Source organism: Equus quagga, chromosome 12, assembly GCF_021613505.1.
Source record: "Equus quagga isolate Etosha38 chromosome 12, UCLA_HA_Equagga_1.0, whole genome shotgun sequence".
NCBI lineage: Eukaryota > Metazoa > Chordata > Mammalia > Perissodactyla > Equidae > Equus > Equus quagga.
The window spans coordinates 51961481-51970202 of record NC_060278.1 but is presented as its reverse complement, the minus strand read 5'-3'; the positions used below and the strand labels follow the sequence as shown (position 1 = coordinate 51970202).

Here is an 8722-nt window from a genome sequence, read left to right as displayed (position 1 = left end):
GGAAGCTTTATAGTTGTAGCTATTGATGTCTCTATTTCCACGTTTATATATGAAAACAAGGCTGTGTATTTACATAGTATCTTAAAATGTAACATGAATTTCTTCATTTTAACGTTAGGACTATCCTTGCAATTGTATAATCTGGTGACTAAGAATATAGAAATAGCCACATTATGTGGATTTACATCCTTCCTTCATCGCACTATATATTAGAATCAGGTTGAGCTGCATGGGCCAGAAAGTCAAAACAATTATGAATTAAACAAGAAAATATTTAAGATTTGTTTCCATATTAAAAGAAGTAATAGAATCTAGAGCAATATGTCTCGTCAGAGATCCATTGTCCTAAATTTTGACCCTGCCATCTACAGTTTGACCTCATCATGTGCTCTCAAAATGGCTGCCACTGCTCCATTGAGCACAGCCATATTCCAGGCAGTTGGAAAGGGGAAGAAAGGACAAAAACAGGGTGACTTCTCAGTCTATCTCCCAGGAGTCTCATTCAATGATTCCCATGTCATATTGCATTGGTCACATCTATGTCATATGGTCACCCATGTCTGTGGGACAGGTAAAACAATTGTAAAATTTGATCAGCCCACATTGTTGCCCCAACAAAATAAAAGTTCTGTGAAGAAGCAAAAAGGGGAAGTGGAGACTCAGAAGGCGATTCACAGTGTCTGCCACAGTCTCTCTAGTTTTGTGCCTTTGAATCATGAAAACAAACAGAAACTGATCAGATGTTACACATGTCAAGCCAGATGTTCATCATCAGAAAACTCATGGTGAGAAGTTTAGTAACAGATGAGTGAGAACACAGTTACTCATTCCCTCTAAGGAAACACTAGGAAATTTAGCAAGGCAAGATATCCAACACGGGTGTTTTAAGCTGAGTGATAAAGGAATCTGCGGTTAAGATGTAATTATGATACAGGGAGCAAAAATATGTTTCCAATATTATCAATATTTATTGTTTGGATCACCCTTAATCCCTCCTCTGGCATGATCCCAGGGCTGGCGACCATAGCATCAGACATAGCAAGCTAATTGGAGGAATCTTCGCCACAGTTGGAGAAGCGCCAGACACAGCCCTGCATTTTAGAGGCCCTGGGATAGAGGCCTTGAAGATGAACAAGATTTATTATCTTAAGTATTGCTTTATAGCAAGTTATCACTGAGAATTTCAGAAAGCCAGCCCTTTTTCTAGAAAACCAGATGCCAAGGAACGGGTCTTGGGCAAGTTCATTGTTCATTCTCAGTTCACACACCTGATTCCCAAGTGTGGCCAAGAAGCATCATCACAATATCTTCAGTAAACTGTACCTTTTTAACCCTTACGGGCAGGGAGGCCAGTCACTGACATTGTCATGGAAATACTGCAGGATTGCTGAAATAGACAGGACATTGGATTCCCATCACATCACATGCAGAACAGCCTGATGTTGATTCCTGAACTGTGAAGAGTATTCCAACGTCAGATTCAGTGATTTCTGAATATCCTATCTGAATCATCAGATTACTCTGTGATTTTGGGGGAGTGTTCAACTAGCAAGCTCTGATTACACTGCCGTTATTCTAATCACAGAAGGAAGGAGTAAAATTTGGGGTTTCTTCTTATTCTCCTCTTACAGTTGATCTGTGCTGTCTTCCACTGTTCTATTTTTAGTGTTAAGACATCAGAATGATGGAACAAATCATCCAGTTGTGACAAGGGAGGGAACTCCATGTTTCCATTCTTTTGGTACAAAATTTTATCAGGAAATAGATTCATAGCTCCCTCAGAAGTGTCTGTTCCTTCCATGGTTACTCTTGGTTACTTTTTCTAAAATTGTTAATAAAAACTAAGTAATCTTGTTCTCTGTGGTCTCCTGTTCTGGAATTAGAGCACTGACTCTCGGATTGACGGAAATGTAACTCACATGATTAGGGAAGCACTACCTCTTACCCCTGGGTACCAGCCGATCCTACCATGGTAGTTGATTGAACAGACCCTCCGCAGACACAACTGTCGGATGGGGATACAAGACTTGCAATTGCAGCTTTATGGCAAGGCTCACTACAGGCAAAACTATCCACTCCGAAATTCCTCGGCACACCAGCTTGACCCCTTGGTATGATCGAATGTTGGAGGAGTAATGGGAGCCAAGCCTTGAAGTTGTCCAATCCTTGCCATTGGCTGGGAATAACCACTTTAAGCTTTAAACTACAGCTGATTTCCCTTGAGCTTTAGAGAACGCCAGATCCTTTTCTAGCATGATAGGCATTTCCAAGTCTTAGGCAATTCAAGATTAGGAAGGTTATTTATGATCTTAGAAAACTGATTCTCTCAGCTGTTTATGGTGATTAAATAAAGTAATGCACACAAAAGGTTCAGATGATATGCTCTAAAATATGTTAATTATTAGTGTATATATCAGTATATTATTCTAATTATTAGAACACATAAAATAATGTGTACTCATAGATTATCTTAAACAAATGAGAAACTGAGGCTGAAAAATGTAAGCGAATTGCCCAAGGTCACCCAAAAGTTAATGTTGACATGAATACTAAATCTCAAGTTTTCTAAGTCTAAAATGGTCTTTTTTAACCTACACGCAAAATATATTTTTGACTCTATGTATGAAAAGTAACAATTTTCAATATAATGTGAACATATAGAATTTTCCCGTAATTGATGCCCAAATTTCTTCAACATAAGATGTGCTTTTATAATATATTTTTAAAATATATTATAAAATATCTAAAAGCTGTTCTCACAATTGGCATATACTAAAATTTAGAAATAGAGTCTTCAAAAATACAAGCTCAAGAAGAACCTCAGGTGAGTAATGATGCTGGAAATATCATGTTTAATGCTATTATCAACATAAAGAAAAAGAACATTCTTTGCCTAAAGCAATGCTTATTATTGTTCTGTTTTATTGGATAATGAGCTAAATGTCATGGGAAGCATAAATCATTACTTCTTATCATGTAGAGAAGGATATTGTAGTAGGTGACATTTCTTACACGGGAACTTTTTTTCAAATAGCAGTTATTATTTTTCCTCTCATTTAGTTATAAGAAGTTTGGAATGCAACAAATTTCAGGGAAAAAAACCAGCAGCATCCTATAGAAAGTAAATGCACAGGTTCTGAAATTGAACTGCTCAGGTAGACATCCAGGGGCCAAAATTACTCAGAGTAGGATCTGGTGGGATGTCTTTGTCATTATTCTACAAGCCTCATGTTTTTCATCTGTAAAACTGGAATAATAAGAATGTATACTTTTAAGATTGATTTATTTGAATAAAGCAATCAACATAAAAGTTCTTAAAGAAACAGTTACCTTCTTCCACTTACTAAAATGCATCTAGGTTTCCTCAATGTTTTTTCATGGCATGATAGCTCATATTTTTAGCGCTGAATAATATTTCATAGTCTGGATATACCACAGTTTATTTATCCATTTAACTACTGAAGGACATATTACTTGCTTCCAAGTGTGGACAATTACAAATAAAGCTGCTATAAACACTATACATAGGTTTTTGTGTGGACCTAAATTTTCAAGTCCTTTCAGTAAATGCCAAAGTGTGTGATGGCTGGCTTTTATGGTAAGAGTGTGTTTCATTTTGTAAGAAAACTCCAATCTGTCTCCCAAAGTGATTTTCCCATTTAGCATTCCCACCAGTAATGAGTGAGAGTTCCTGCTGCGCCACATCCTTGCCAGCATTGGGTGTTGCCAGCGTTCTGGATTTTGGTCATTCTATTAGATGTGTACTGGTATCTCCTTGTTGTTTTAATTTGTATTTCCCTGATAACTTACGATTGCAGCATCTTTTCACATGCTTATTTGCAGTCTGTTTATCTTCTTTAGTGAGCTCTCTATTCAGATCTTGTGCCCACATTTTAATTGGATTGCTTGTTTTCTTATTGTCGAATTTTGAGAGGTCTTTGTATATTTTGGGTAACACTTCTTAATCAGGTACGTCTTTTGTAAGTATGTTCTCCCAGTCTTTGGCTTATTTTCTGTCTTGTCAATCTATTTGGCAGAGCAGAAGCTTTTGAATTTTTTATTTTGAGAGATTTTTTGTTGTTGTTGAGGAAAATTGACCCTGAGCTGACATCTCTTGGCAATCTTCCTCTTTTTGCTTGAGAAATATTGTCCCTGAGCTAAAATCTATGCCAATCTTCCTCTATTTTTTGTATATAGGATGAAGCCACGGCAAGACTTGGCAAGCAGTGTGTAGGCCAATGCCCAGGATCTGAATCCACAGACCCCAGGCAGCCGAAGCAGAGCATGCAAGCTTAACCACTATACCACCTGGCTGGCCCTAGATATTTTTTAATTTTAGTGAAGTCCAGCTTACTGGTTCTTTCTTTCATGGATTATGACTTTGATGTTATATCTGAAAAGTCATTGTCAAAAAACAAGATCACAGGGGTTGGTCCAGTGGTGTAGTAGCTAAATTTTCACACTCCGCTTTGGCAGCCTGGGGTTTGAGGGTTCCGATCCCGAGCACAGACCTACACATGCCCAACCAGCCATGCCGTGGTAGTGTCCCACATACAAAATAGAGGAAGATTGGCATAGATGTTAGCTCAGGGAGAATCTTCCTCACCAAAAAAAAACCAACAAAAAACAAGATCATCTAGGTTTTTCTCCTGTGTTATCTCTATCAGTTTTATAGCTTTGCATTTTACATTTAGATCTGTGATTAACTTTGAGTTAACTTTTGTGAAGGGTGCATGGTCTGTGTCTAGATTCTATTTTTTTTTTTTCTTTTGCAGTTGGATGTCCATTTGATCTAGCGCCATTGGTTGAAAGGACTGTATTTGCTACCCTGTATTACCTTTGCTCCTTTGTCAAAGGTCTGTGGACTATATTTGTGTGGATCTATTTCTGGTCTCCCTATACTGTCCATTGACTGTTTGTCTGTTCTTTCACCGATACCACACTGTGTTGATTACTGTCGCTCTATAGTAGGTCTCGAAGTCGGGTAGTGTCAGTCCTCCAAATTTTTTCTTTTTCTTTCAATAGTGTGTTGGTTATTCTGCATATTTTTTGTGTCTCCATATAAACTGTAGAATCAGTTTGCTGATATTCACAAAATAGCTTGCTTGAATTCTGATTGGATTGCATTGAATGTATGAAAATCAAGTTGGGAAGGACTAATATCTTGACAATGTGAAATCTTATCAATGAACTTGAAATATCTCTCCATTTATTTAGTTCTCCTTTGCTTTCATTCATCAGGGTTTTATAGTTTTTCTAATAAATCTTGTACATATTTTGTTAAGATTTCTACCTATGTATTTCATTTTGGGGATGCTCATAGAAATGTTATTTTTGTTTGTTTGTTTCAAGTTACACTTGCTCTTTGTGGGTATATAAGAAAACAATTGACTTATATTGTAATGCACTACATTAGTAAAACAAAGGTGAGGAATAATCATCTCACCTGAGGCAGAAAAGATATGTGAAAAAATTCAACAATTTTTTATGATAAAAACATTCAGAAAACTAGGAAAACAAGGAGAATTACTCAACCTAATAAAGGACTAATTGGAAGGATTCATACTTACTGACTTCTGAACTGACTCGAAGCCACAGTAATCAAAGCACTATAATAATGGCATAAGAATGGCATATAGAGAAAATCAGTTAAACCAAAAGTTGTTTATTTGCACAGATCAAGAATGTTGCAAAACTCTAGTTAGAATGATCAAAAAAACCCCCAGGATATTCAAAAAATATTTCATACATAAAAGAGCATCACTACCGACCTTACAAAAGTAAAAGAAAAAAGAATTATAATGGATGCTATTACCAACCCTATGCCACAGATTCAATAACTAGCGAAATGGACAAACTCCATAAAGATAGAAACTTCTAAAACTGACTCAAAAACAATAGAAAATGTGAATAGACCTAGAACAAAAGAAATTAGATTCAAAATAAAAATTTTTCCATGAAGAATAACCTAGTCCCTAATGACTTCATTTGTGAATTCTGCCAAACGTTTCAAGACAAACTAATTCTAACTCTTGACAAATTCTAACAACTAGAAGGAGGACACTCCCAACATGATAGATGAGGCCAGTATTACCACAATATCCAACCAAAAGCAGCAAAAGTCTCAAGAAAAATATAAACTGTTGTATCTTATGTATATACATGTAAAAATCCTGAAGAAAATTCTAGAAAACCAGATCCAAGAAAATAGAAATAAAAATGGATTATACACAAGGACCAAGTGGGATTTCGCTCAGGTATGCAAGGTTGATTAATATCCAATAGTAATTAAAGTAACATACCATATCAATAGTAAAATGGGTTAAAAAACCCACATTATTGGGGCCGCAGCAGTTAAGTTTGCACATTCTGCTTCGGCGGCCCGGGGTTCGCCGGTTTGGATCCTGGGTTCGGACATGGCACCACTTGGCAAACCATGCTCTGGTAAGTGTCCCACATGCAAAGTAGAGGAAGATGGACGTGGATGTTAGCTCAGGGCCAGTCTTCCTCAGCAAAAGAGGAGGATTGGCGGTAGATGTTAGCTCAGGGCTAATCTTCCTCGAAAAAAAAGCAAACAAACGAAAAACAAAAAAAATCCCACTCCTCCAAAAACCCACATTACTGTCCTACAAAAACACAGAAAAAGCATTTGACAAAATATACCACTCCATCTTGATAAAATCATTCAACACAATAGAAATAGAAGTGAACTTCCTCAATAAAAGGCATCTACAAAAAAACCACGATTAACATCATACTTAATGGTAAAATACTGAATCCTTTCCACCTAAAATCAGAAACAAGGCAAAGATATAGTTTTCACCCCTTCTATTCAACATGTACTGCATGTCTAGCCAGGGCAATTAGAAAACTAAAAGGAAAGTGAAATTTCGGAGGGGTAAGAAGTAAAACTGTATCTGTTTGCAGATGATGTAACATTATATATAGAAAAGTCTAAAGAGGCATTGCCCCAAATCTATGAGTACTAAAATATCAAATGGAACAAAGTTGCAAGACACAAGATCAATACAAAAAACAAATTATATATCTATATGGCAGGAATAAACAATATAAAGGAATGGAATTAAGAAAATAATTCCATTTATAAAAGCAATACAAATAAGATAATTAGAAATAATTTAAAGAATTGTAAGGCTTGTACATTGAACACTATAAAACATTGCTGAAAAAAACTTTAAAGGATGTATTAAATGAATTGAAAGACATCCCATGTTCATGGGTTGGAAGACCTAATATTGTTAAAATAGCGATATTACCAAAATTTATCTACAAATTCAATCCCTATAAAAATCCCAGTTACCAATTGTTCTCACCCCCTGCACCTCCCGGACCACCCCACATAGGCTCCTAGGTGAACAACCAGAAGATAGACCAACCAGCTCAGCTATTTCACCATGGTGGTGGCCCACACAGGTGACTTCCAACCTATCACAGAATGTAAGTTGCAAGATACCACTACAAAGTTATCCCTGATCCTGGCCACCAAGCAGATGCACATCTAACAAGAGTTGATGGAGGAGACCATAGTCTACCTCAAGAAGCTGTGCGGGTCACAAGACAAATAGATTTAAAAAGCTATTAATATGCTTTTTGTGTTGTTTGTAGCAAAAATACTGAGGAAGATTCTAGATTGCAAGACTCTCCTTTGATAAGGATGCAGTGGTGGTGGCCAGAGACAGGAATCTTAAGGAGCTTTATAAAGAAGCTTGAATCAGCAGACTCGATTCTTGTAAAGCTGTTGTCAATGTGGCAAGGAATTGAGGCTGGAAAGGAGCTTGAAGAGCAGCACAGTGTCCTCTGCATCCTGATGCTGCACTTCTCCTTGTCCTAGGCCATGTTCTGTGCCCAGGCCACAGTGATGCTCATCTCCCCCTTTGTGCAGCACATCCTTGGTTGGCATATGACAAACACAGACAAGAAGTTGTATGAGTCCCTGGAGGACCACAGAGTGAAGAGTGTCACCAAAATCTACAATTACCACAAGAAATTTGGCTACAAGACCATGGCCGTGGATGCCTCCTCCCACACACCTGCAAGATCAAAGTGCTGGTGAGCTTCAACTTGCTCAGTATCTCCCCCAAGCTCATATGAGAGCTATTCAGGCAGAGATGCTCAAGGACAGGACCAAACCGACACTTGTGCTCTAGCCAAGACAGCCCAGGCCACTGAGGTGGAGAAGATCTTCCTGGACAAAAGGCATTCCTCTGGCAGCACATGTTGGAGGAGCACATCAAGATGACCTGAATATCAGTTGACCTGGGAGCTGGACCCAAACAATTGGAGGCTCCCCAGCGTCCTCTCTTGGTCATAGTTGCAGAATTCTGCACCAAAATCCACTAAATTCTACATTTTAAAAGAATGCATTTTATGGTATGTGGAGTATATCAATAAATTTGTTATAGAATAAAATTTATTTAAAAATCTGAAAACTAAATAAGATTTCAGCTTATATGTATTCATAAAATCAATTCATGGATAGATGTAAATTTTCATTGTGTCTTGATATGCATAACTGTAGTACTACTAAATTCTATGTTGTTAGATAAAATATAACGTGACATAAGAAAATGATGTCCTCTAATACTTTAGAATAAACATCAGTAACACTGCTACTGAATTTCCTTGAGCATTCCTTATTCCTTCCATTCTTGAGTCTCAGTAACTCAACAATTTCTTATAATTTGTGAGAAGTCTAGTATTT

General features: G+C 37.2%; 1 pseudogene; it reads left to right on the top strand.

Annotated features, from left to right (window-relative positions):
- Nucleotides 1-2012: 2012 nt before the first annotated feature.
- Nucleotides 2013-8260, top strand: LOC124248169 (transaldolase-like; annotated as a pseudogene).
- Nucleotides 8261-8722: the final 462 nt, after the last annotated feature.